General features: G+C 54.1%; 1 non-coding gene across 1 annotated transcript; it reads left to right on the forward strand.

Annotated features, from left to right (window-relative positions):
* Positions 1-9347: 9347 nt before the first annotated feature.
* TRNAE-UUC lies at positions 9348-9432 on the forward strand. Its single transcript has one exon. It is a non-coding gene; the product is annotated as a tRNA-Glu (tRNA).
* The last annotated feature ends 1522 nt before the right edge of the window (positions 9433-10954 follow it).

Genomic DNA, 10954 nt, shown 5'->3' on the forward strand with positions numbered 1-10954 from the left:
CTCATGCCGCAGGCCTCTGGACTTTGAACTATAAGGATCTAAACCACCAAAGCCTGGGCTTCTAGAAAGGCGGGTGTCTCTTCCAGGAACAGAAGAGAGTCACACTGAGAGGCTGGGGGACACTGCGCTTCCCCGACTCCACTAGTCCCCAGCTGCCTGGGGAGGGGCGCGCAGGGGAGGGCAGGTGGAGGTGAGAAGCCGTTGCAAAACATTTAGGGGCTTTTCCTCCAACCCTGAAAATCACCAGCTGTTGCTATCTGTTAAGTTGGGGCTCAGAGTCCCCAAGGGGGTGAGGAGGTGGGAAAACCCCCTTGGAAATCCCATTTGGGGACAAACTGTCGTTCTTGGGTGCCTGGTTGTGGGGTGCCTTGAGAAATAGCCATGCCCCTGACACGTGGAATTCTCCCCACACATACGAGTTCATGCTGCTCTGCCCCTCCCTGACCTGTCCACATCGGAGCCCGGGCTGGGGATGCAGATCCCAGGGCCAGACCCGGGGCCTCAGCCTTTGGTCCCCAGGAGAATGTGCTCTCCCAGGTGGCCCTGTGCAGAGTCAGTCAGTAGACTTTGGGGGGTAGGCAAGGAACCCGTGGGCTCTGCAGGGAATTCATCATTGGCCTTGAAATCGGCTGCAGTGGATTTACCTGGGGCTCCTGGGTGAAAGCAGATTCCAGAGCCCCACTCCAGGCCTGGGAATCTGCCTTTAATATGGGCTCTGGAGAATCCCCAAGAGCAGAGACTTTGGGGAAATACTGACCTTCTCCCTTCACGATGGTACCACTAAATATGGTCACCGGGACCCTGACGCTAGTCACCTTTGCTGGCCTGGGCTCAGGAGGGGTGCGGGGAGCAGAGTTTCAAAGAGCAGACTCATCTCTGATCCCTGACCCTGGGGCGAGAACAACCTCAAGGAAAGAGGCTCCAGGCTCAGGCAGCCACCGGCCTCTGAATGGTCCCTGGAGGCCCACATCTGGAGTTAGACCGGCTGGGAACAGGGCTCCACCCTTCCTGTCTGGATGGCCTTGGGCGGGGGACTTCACCTCTCTGGCCTTAGTCTCCACACCTGTAACATGGGGCCACACCTTCCCTCTCCCCCTTCATCAGGGAAGATGGACGACCTGGAGAAAGCACATGTAAAATGCCCTCCTCACGGCTGGGGCTCAGGAAACAGCGGCTCTGGTGACGGTGACTTGTGGTCATCAGCAGAGCAGCCTGGAGTCTGAGCCCCCCTCCCCCCCCACGCCCCACGCCGGGCATCACAGAGGAAGGAGTCTCGTATCAGAACCACTCCTTCCACTACGACACGTCTGTCTTAATGGAACCGCACATCCAGCTTGTTGGCCATTTCCCAAACACCTGCTGTGCGCCCGGGCAGATGGCAGCTGGGACAGAGGGTGGAGCATGGCCGTCTCCCCTACAGGGGCCCCCAGGAGTCCTGGCTCAGAAAGCACCCACTTGCTGTGAACGGACAGGACTTAACGTTGGAGCCTAGAGCGCAACCAGGGAGGTGGCCGCGGGTGGAGTCGGCCTGGAAGACAGACAGCTGGCACAGAGGGGCGGCGGGGGTCACATCCGGGGCTGGAAGAGGCCCCCGCACCTCGGGCAGGGCGAGTGGTGCAGCCTGTCATCCCTAGGCCTGCGCCGCCATGGACGGTGTTCCCTGAGGTCCCTCCTGGCAGCGGCCCCGTCACTCTGCTCAGCAGGGCTGGGGGTCTCCCAAGTAACACTAAGCGAGCCTGTGGGGCGCCTGGGTGGCTCAGGTGGTTGGGTCCTGACTCTTGATCTCAGCTCGGGCCTTGCTCTTAGGGTTTCAGGTTCAAGCCCCGTGTTGGGATCCACGCTATGTGTGAAACCTACTTAAAAAAATATATAATAAGGGAGCTCAGTGAAATGGAACTTGGGGGAAACAACAAATCACTTTTTAAAAACACTTTTTTAATGTTTATTTATTTTTGAGAGAGAAGGAGAGTTCAAGTGGTGGAGGAGCAGAGAGAGAGGGGGACACAGAATGTGAAGCAGCTCAGGCTCTGAGCTGTCAGCACAGAGCCCGACGCGGGGCTTGAACCCATGAACCGTGAGATCATGACCTGAGCTGAAGTTGGACGCTTCACTGACTGAGCCACCCAGGCGCCCCAACAACAAATCACTTTTTAGTGTAAGTATGTCCCGTGCAATATTTGGGACATACTTATACTAAAAACGATCAATTGCTTACCTCAAATTCAGATCTACCTGGGGTCCAGCTCCCTCCTGCCCTGGCATCTGGGCAGCTGCCCCTCTGCCTACCCCCCCCGATGCTCCGCCCACTTCGCAGGGCTCCTCCCACCCCACCCCACCTGACCTCAGCCCTTCATGCTGGCAGCCAGGGCAGTGTGCCCAGGAAGGCAGAGCACAGGGCAGAGGGGGGAAGGTGGGTCCCTCCCGTGGGCTGCCCCGCGGGGCGGGGGTGGGCCTGTCCACCTTGTTGGGGGCAGGCGGTGCCCAGGGTGAACCCCGGATTTCTCCCAGACAGAGCTCCGCTGTGCCCGGGCCTCTGTGAGATGGGGAGCGAATCGCTTCTCTGCACACTCCCGTGGCCCTTCACTCCCTCACTCTCTCACCCATTTACTCTGTGCTGAGTCTAGGCTCAGGGATTCCAGTAAGAGAGAATAAGAATTACCAAACCTGGCAAAAAAAGAAAAAAAGAAAAAAAAAGCAGGAGAGGGAGGAGGAGGAGGAGGAGGAGGAGGAGGAGGAGGAGGAGGAGAAGAAGAAGAAGAAGAAGAAGAAGAAGAAGAAGAAGAAGAAGAAGAAGAAGAAGAAGAAGAAGAAGAATTATTATTATTATTATTACGGAAGATGTCAAAAGTCTGTCAAGAACTCAACAGAAGAGAACAAAGGCAGAGACAGTGGGGATTGGGGGGGGCAGGGAGAGCCACTCGGAGCCTCTACATTTTCAGCTCAGGAATATCAGTGTGTGTGTGAGGGAGTGCTGATGCCGAGGAAAGAGCAGGTGCAAAGGCCCTGAGCAGAGAAAGACCCAGCTGTGTTCCGGTACTGGGCAGAAACTGGCCAGCTGGCGGAGGGTATCCTGACCCGTAAGGCCTTGTGGGCCAGGATGGGAGTTTGCTGGCCACCTGATGGGAGGGGACAGGTCCAAGCCACCTGGCTGAGGACAGAAGCCCCACTTTCCTGCCCTGAGCTCCACGCAGGGCCAAGCATGGCCCCAACCACAGTAGGAGGGCTCTGCGAAATCCGCGCTCAGTGGAAAGAGGTCTGGTTTCTCGGGGACCTGCTGGGGTCTGACAGCCACCCCCATTCACTCTGCAGACAGTTTACAGATACGGCCTAGCCCTTCCTGTTCACCTGGCTCCCAGCCCCATCCGTGCGGGGATATGTCGTCTGTCATCTGGCCAGCAGCCCCCGGGGGTGGGGGAGTGCGGTGCTCTGCTCCATTGCCAGGAAGGCTGAGAATCTGGGGTCTTCCTCCCCAGGGGTGCGACAGAACCCAGAGCACAGAAGGATGCAAAGGGCAGAGGGCCTGGGCCCTTCCACGAACATGGTACAAGAAAAGAGTTGGGGAGAAGAAACTTCTGGTTTAAAGAAATTTGTCTATGTGTTAATCACACACGACATGTGCACCTCATTAGGATGCGATTCAAACACCTACGAGAAATAAAGATACTTACGGGCCAGTCAGGGAATGGGCCCTAGAAGGGGTGCTGGATAACGATTTATTTTTTTTTTAAGGCATAATGACGATGTGGTGGTTTTTAAAAGCTGAGATATAATTTGCATACCGTAAAATGTCACGCTTTTCAAGTATAACACGTGCTGGTTTTTAGTAGATTCACAAAGTGAATCTCCACCATCACCACCATCTCGCTCCAGAACATTCTCATGACACCAAAAGGAAATTCCATACTAAATAATAGTCACCCCCCAGCCCCTGGCAACCAATCATCTGCTTTCTGTCTCATTTTGCTTCTGGTTTGTTTCCCTGAGCATCACGTCCACAGGGTTCATCCATCTCGCAGCAGGTGTCAGGGGTTTGCCCCTTTTTGTGGCTGTACGATTCCTGTATGGATAGAGGGCGTTTTGTTTATCCCTTGGTCCATCGATGTACATCTGGCTACCTTCTGGTGATGAGGCACGTCCCCACCCATGGCCGTGGCTGCATGTACCCTCAGTTCTCCTGGGCACTAACCCATGAGTGGACGCAGCTGTGTTTATCAAGAGTCCATTTTTATAGCTACATGACAACAATATTAACGTGCAATGATAAGACGTTGGGGCTCCTTTCAAAATCATAAGGAAGGAGGAAGTAGGGTGTGTGTCAATGCACAATTAACATAAGCTGTATGCGGGGCGCCTGCATGGCTGGGTCGGTTGAGTGTCCAACTCTTTTTTTTCAACTTTTTTTTTTAAATGTTTTTATTTATTTCTAGGAGAGAGAGAGAGAGAGACAGCGTGAGCAGGGGAGGGTCAGAGAGAGAGGGAGTCACAGACTCTGAAACAGGCTCCAGGCTCTGAGCTGGCAGTCAGCACAGAGCCCGACGCGGGGCTCGAACCCACGAACCGCGAGATCATGACCTAAGCGAAAGTCGGACGCTCAACCGACTAAGCCACCCAGGCGCCCCTCAACTCTTTTTTTTTTTTAATGTTTATTTATTTTTTTGAGAGAACAGAGCGACAGAGTGCTAGTGGGGGAGGGACAGAGAGAGACGGAGACACAGAATCTGAAGCCGACTCCAGGCTCTGAGCTGGCTGTCAGCACAGAGCCTGACATGGGGCTCAAACCCATGAACTGTGAGATCGTGACCTGAGCTGAAGTGGGACGCTCAACCAACTGAGCCACCCAGGCGCCCCGAGTATCCAACTCCTGACTTTGGCCCAGGGCATGATCTCATAGTTCCTGAGATGGAGCCCTGTGTCAGGCTCTGTGCTGACAGCGAGGAGCCTGCTTGGGATTCTCTCTCGCCTTTCTCTCCCTCTTTCTCTGCCCTTTCTCCTCTCTCTCTCTTTCTCTCTCTCAAAATAAATAAACATTAAAAAAAAAAGTTAGGCAGTGTGAGTTGAGAATTTTGAACCAGGGCATGTGGGGGTTTATTATGTTGTTTACTTTATATTTGTCTAAATTTGGGCATAAAAATCTTTTTTTAATGTTGAGGCTCAGTTTATAGCAACTTTTTTGTCCTCCCTTCAAATACCCACCAGTTACCTATAGCAACAGAAATGTCATGAGAGCCATGTGTGTCATTTTAAATCTGGTGCCACATCTGAAAGGTAACGGGGGGGGGGCGCCTGGGTGACTCAGTCCGTTAAGTATCCGACTTCAGCTCAGATCACCATCTTGCAGTTAGTGGGTTCGAGCCCCACATTGGGCTCTGTGCTGACAGCTCAGAGCCTGGAGCTGCTTCAGACTCTGGGTCTCCCTCTCTCTCCGCCCCTCCCCTACCTGCACTCTCCCCAAAATAAATATTTAAAAAAATTTTTTTAAAAGTAGAAACAAACAGGGAAAATTGATTTTAATTGTCCTTTTCTTGAATCCATTATACCCAAAACATGATCATCTTTTTTTTTTAAGTTTATTTATTTATTTTGAGAGAAAGAGAGTGCACTCCAGCTGAGGAAGGAGAGAGAAAGAGAGAGAGAGAGAGAATCCCAAAAAAGGCACTAACAGTGCAGAGCCTGACATGGGGCTCGATCTCATGAACTGAGAGATCATGACCTGAGTCGAAATCAAGAGTGAGATTCTTAACTGACTGAGCCACCTAGCATCCCCAAAACATGACCATCTTAACCTGTAATCTATTAAATTATGAAACAGACATTTTACTTGCTCTTTTTCCCGGTGGCCTTTCCACCCCAGCGTGTAGTTGACGCTGCCAGGACGTCTGTGTTCGGCCTTGCCCTCCTTCTCAGAGGCCCTGGGGTGGCTCGTGGTGCCCAGACTGGATAAGACAGCTTTGTTCGGGGCTTTCAGAGCACCTCTCCAAAAGCTCTTGTGACTGACTCCCTTTTTAAGTGGTTGCTCTGGTCTGTCTACAACTAGAATGTTGGCCGGGCGAGGCAGGCACCCCTTGTGTCCCTCTGGGCGCTGCGCCCATGTGCCTAGACCTGCGGGTCACCTACAGCAGGTGGGTGAGAGAGTGAGGGAGTGAAGGGCCACGGGAGTGTGCAGGGAAGCGATTCGCTCCCCATCTCACAGAGGCCGGGAGCTCTGTCTGGGAGAAATCCGGGGTTCACCCTGGGCACCGCCTGCCCCCAACAAGGTGGACAGGCCCACCCCCGCCCCGCGGGGCAGCCCACGGGAGGGACCCACCTTCCCCCCTCTGCCCTGTGCTCTGCCTTCCTGGGCACACTGCCCTGGCTGCCAGCCTGAAGGGCTGAGGTCAGGTGGGGTGGGGTGGGAGGAGCCCTGCGAAGTGGGCGGAGCATCCGGGGGAGGGGGGAGGGGGGAGGGGGGGTAGGCAGAGGGGCAGCTGCCCAGATGCCAGGGCAGGAGGGAGCTGGACCCCAGGTAGATCTGAATTTGAGATAAGCAATTGATCGTTTTTAGTATAAGTATGTCCCAAATATTGCACGGGACATACTTACACTAAAAAGTGATTTGTTTCCCTCAGGTTCCATTTCACTGAGCTCCCTGAGTTTACGTGTGACACCCTCATGAGGGCCGCGGGATCTGAGAGTAAGGAGCTGCCCTCTGTCCAGTGCCTGCTGCAGCCGCCACTTCTCCCCTCCACAAAGTCCCTCCATGCCGAGGCCACCTCCTCTGAAGTCCTACGAAGCTTCCGTCTGTGCCAGAAGTTTCTTCCTGCTCCAGTATGCCCTTGTTTGGTCGGGGAGGCCTTCGCTGAGGCCAGCTGGGCACTCCCCTGAGAGGGGAAATTCCAGACCAGGGGACAAAAGGGACAGCCAAGTTTGATGTGACTCCTTGGCCTCCCAAGCAATGTGCCATCCAGCTAGGCCAGGGAGGAATCAGAAAACAGAGGAAGTCTCTTGTCACTCAGGGGCTGGGACCGGGGACAGAGAAGGCAGGTCCACAGCAAGGGTGGGCCCGTTCATTGAGACGCTGGGAGGGGCGCCTGGGTGGCTCAGTCGGTTAAGCGTCTGTTTTCAGCTCAGGTCATGATCTTACAGTTTGTGGGTTCAAGCCCCGTGTCGGGCTCTGTGCTGACAGCTCGGAGCCTGGAACCTGCCTCGGATTCTCTGTCTCCCCTTCTCTCTGCCCCTCCCCTACTCATGCTCTGTCTCTCTCTGTTTCTCAGTAATAAATAAATGTTAAAATTTTTTTAAAAAAGATTTTGTTTTAAAGACGCTAGGTGGGTGGGCAGTAGCTATTACCCATCTCGCAGCTCTGGCCTCCCCCTGGAGCAGAAGATGGTTGGGTTGCCCCCACTAGAGAAAACGACCTCCACCATCCTAGCCCCTCCCAGGCCCTGTTTGGAGGGGGCCTGCAGACCTTCCCCACTTGCCTTCTGTCATCCATCATGCTCTGGTAACGCTGGCTGGACCGCGGGGTTTTCAGAACCCCCTGATTCTTTTCCTACCTCAGGACCTTTGCACCTGCTGCTTTCCCTGCCAGGTCTTTTTAGGACTGAGAATATGAGGTCTCTCTCAGAGAGGCCTTCCCTAACTCCCGGTTCATGACTCACCTAATTGTTCAATTCCTCTCCAGGGTCTGGGACCTAGACAGTCTTGTCCTCTTTCTGGCATTCTCCATGACTTCTAGCTGTTTTGTTTTTGTATTAAACAATCTTTATCCTCCCCACCCCACCCCTGCTATTAGGGTATTATCTCTGTAAGAGCAGGTGCTCCTTCTGTCCGCCTAGCAGAAGGCCAGGCACACCGCAGACACCGGACAAGTGTCTGGTTTATTTATTTTTTATTTATTTATTTTTTATTTATTTCTAGAGAGAGAGAGAGCGTGAGCAGGGGAGGGTCAGAGAGAGAGGGAGGCACAGACTGAAACAGGCTCCAGGCTCTGAGCTGGCAGTCAGCACGGAGCCCGACGCGGGGCTCGANTGAGCTGGCAGTCAGCACGGAGCCCGACGCGGGGCTCGAACCCACGAACCACGAGATCATGACCCAAGCGAAAGTCGGACGCTTAACCGACTAAGCCACCCAGGCGCCCCAACACTTATTTATTTTTGAGAGACAGAGAGACAGAGCATGTGCAGGGGAGGGGCGGAGAGAGAAAGGGAGACACAGAATCTGAAGCAGGTTCCAGTCTCTGAGCTGTCAGCACAGATCCTGACGCGGGGCTTGAACCCACGAACCGGGAGATCATGACCTGAGCCGAAGTCGGATGCTTAACAGACTGAGCAACCCAGGCACTCCTGGATCTAGGTTTTTCTTACACACACACACACACACACACACACACACACACACACACAGACGTGCGTGCACCAGACACATACGGGGGTGGGGTGGGCAGCACAGCCCAGTGGCCTGGGTCCCAGCTGGGAAGCACAGGGACCCCCAGTGGCCCTGCCCCGTGGAGGAGGAGCCCAGACAATCTCATTGTGGGTCTTGGCAGCTCTGTGAGCCAACAGGCAGGGAGCCGCTACTTACGGGAAATCCTCTGCTGAGGAGAAAGGGTGGCGTGCTGTTTGGCCCCAGGACACTGGCCCGGGTCCAGGCGGGTCAGGAAGCCCGAGCCGCCGAGTCAACCCACGCTCAGTTCCTCCAGGAGCAGCAGCTGCTGGCTGAGAGGGAGCTCCCTAAGAAAAAGCCGAGGGGCACCCGTCCATCCCCTCCTCCCCCTCTGTAAAAACAAAACAAACAAAAACAGTTTGGCAAGTATTTTAATGCTTCCCAAGAGGCAGCCAACTGAGTTGACTAAGGGCACCGTCTTGGCAGTCAGCTTGCCCAGAGGTAAAGTTCATTGCTACTGCTTATCAGCTGGGAGATATTTAACAAGTCCCTTAGCCTCTAGACCTCCGTCCTCCTCCGTATGAATGAAATAGGTGTCATCACGGCACCCACTTCTGAGCACTGTTGGGGTGAAGTGAAAGACTTGCCCTTTTGCCGCACGGCCAGAGCATTGCTGGCTCACATCATTTGAGAAATAAGCCACGTCCCTCTGCCTTCATGACCACCTCAGGAAGTAAGCAAGGTGCATGAGATGGTACCCATTTTGCGCATATGGAGACTGAGGCTCGGGAAGGTTTTTGAGGCAGGGGTGCACAGCTAACCAGCAGTAGAACCTCATGTGTCCTGCGCCCTGCTTGCGGCCCTTCTCGTCTCCCATAGCAAGGTCCCCACCAGCTCTCGACCCGAGGTCACCAAGCAGGGCCAGATCTCATCTCCAGATGCGTTTGAGCTGGACCCAAGTAGGTTAAAAAGACAAACAAAGGGGCGCCTGGGTGGCTTAGTCGGTTAAGCGTCTGACTTTCACTCAGGTCATGATCTCGTGGTTCGTGGGTTCGAGCCCCACGTCGGGCTCTGTGCTGACTGCCAGCTCAGAGCCTGGAGCCAATTTCGGAGTCTGTATCTCCCTCTCTCTCTGACCCTCCCCTGCTCACGCTGTCTCTCTCTCTCTCTCTCCTAGAAATAAATAAAAAATATTAAAAAAAAAAAAAAAAGACAAACAAAAATGGAGGCGATCGCCAATATTCGAAAATCAGAAGTCACCATTTTTTTTTTTAATCCACCTTTCTGGTTTCTCTCGAGAAACTGGAAGGTCAGTCCCCTGTTGTAGGAGCTGAGCAGGGACTGTCCCCCTTCAGGTGCCGTTCACCCTACCCAGCCACCAGTTTGCTCATTCACGTTCTCTGTCTGACCTGTTAAGTTCGCCATCACTCCTGGAAGGTCATATCGCCCAGGAGCAGACCCCAACCTGTGACAAGGACTCATGCGAATTGGGGGTATCAGGCGGTGTCCCCAGAGACAGAGGTGGGTGCACACTTCCAGAAGGAAGTCTGTGCAGGCTACGTATTGTTAGGCAAAAATCCCACGGGAAGTGTATTCATTTCCTAGGGCTGCTGTAATAAAGTACCACAAATTGAGTAGCTTCGACAACAGAATTTTTTTTCTTACAGTTCTGGAGGCCAGAAGTCCAAGATCAAGGTGTTCAGAGGGCTGCACTCTCTCCAGACTCCACACAAGGATGTGTTCTGGGCCCTCTCTCCCAGCTTCTGATACATTTTGGCACCGTAACTCCAACCTTCACATGGCATTCTCCGTGAGCCTGTCTGTGTCCAAATTTCCCCACTTTAAACATTTTTTTCCTTAATGTTTATTTATTTTTGAGAGAGAGGGAGACACAGAGCACTAGTGGGAGAGAGGCAGAGAGAGAGGGAGACACAGAATCTGAAGCAGGCTCCAGGCTCCGAGCTGTCAGCACAGAGCCCGACGTGGGGCTCGAACCCACAAACTGCGAGATGGTGACCTGAGCAGAAGTTGGACGATTACCCGACTGGGCCACCCAGGCGTCCCCAAATTTCCCCGTTTTATAAGGACACCTGTCATGTTGGATCGAAGGACCGCCTTATTTCAGATGACCTCCTCATAACCAATCACACTGGCGATAACTTTATTCCCAAGTAAAATCACATTCTGAAGCACTGGGGGTAGGACTTGAACACAGACATTGGCGGGGGGTGGGGGGGGGCAGGGGCACACAGCTGGGCCCCTAGCAGACTGTAACCGTGGCTGGGGTCTTTATACCCCCCACTCATCAGCCTCTGGTTGAGGGCTGCCCCCACCAGGGACAGGAATTGCCAGGGGCTCCCGGCTCTGGGCACACGCCGGCAAAGCGGGTCGTCCGCGAGCAAAGAGGTGCAGGTGGTACTGCTGGGAAGGAAAGCTCGCGGGGGGGCCGGTGGACACGAAGATGGGAAGGGGACCCAAGGGATGTGAACGCTGCTGCCCACCATGCATCGAATCCACTAGAGGCGGGACCTTCACCTCACATCAGCCACCTGCTAGGGTGGCTCAGAATGACCCGGAATGTGTCACTGGCCGC

The sequence above is a fragment of the Hyaena hyaena genome, unplaced genomic scaffold (assembly GCF_003009895.1).
Source record: "Hyaena hyaena isolate Hyena2069 unplaced genomic scaffold, ASM300989v1 scaffold_238, whole genome shotgun sequence".
NCBI lineage: Eukaryota > Metazoa > Chordata > Mammalia > Carnivora > Hyaenidae > Hyaena > Hyaena hyaena.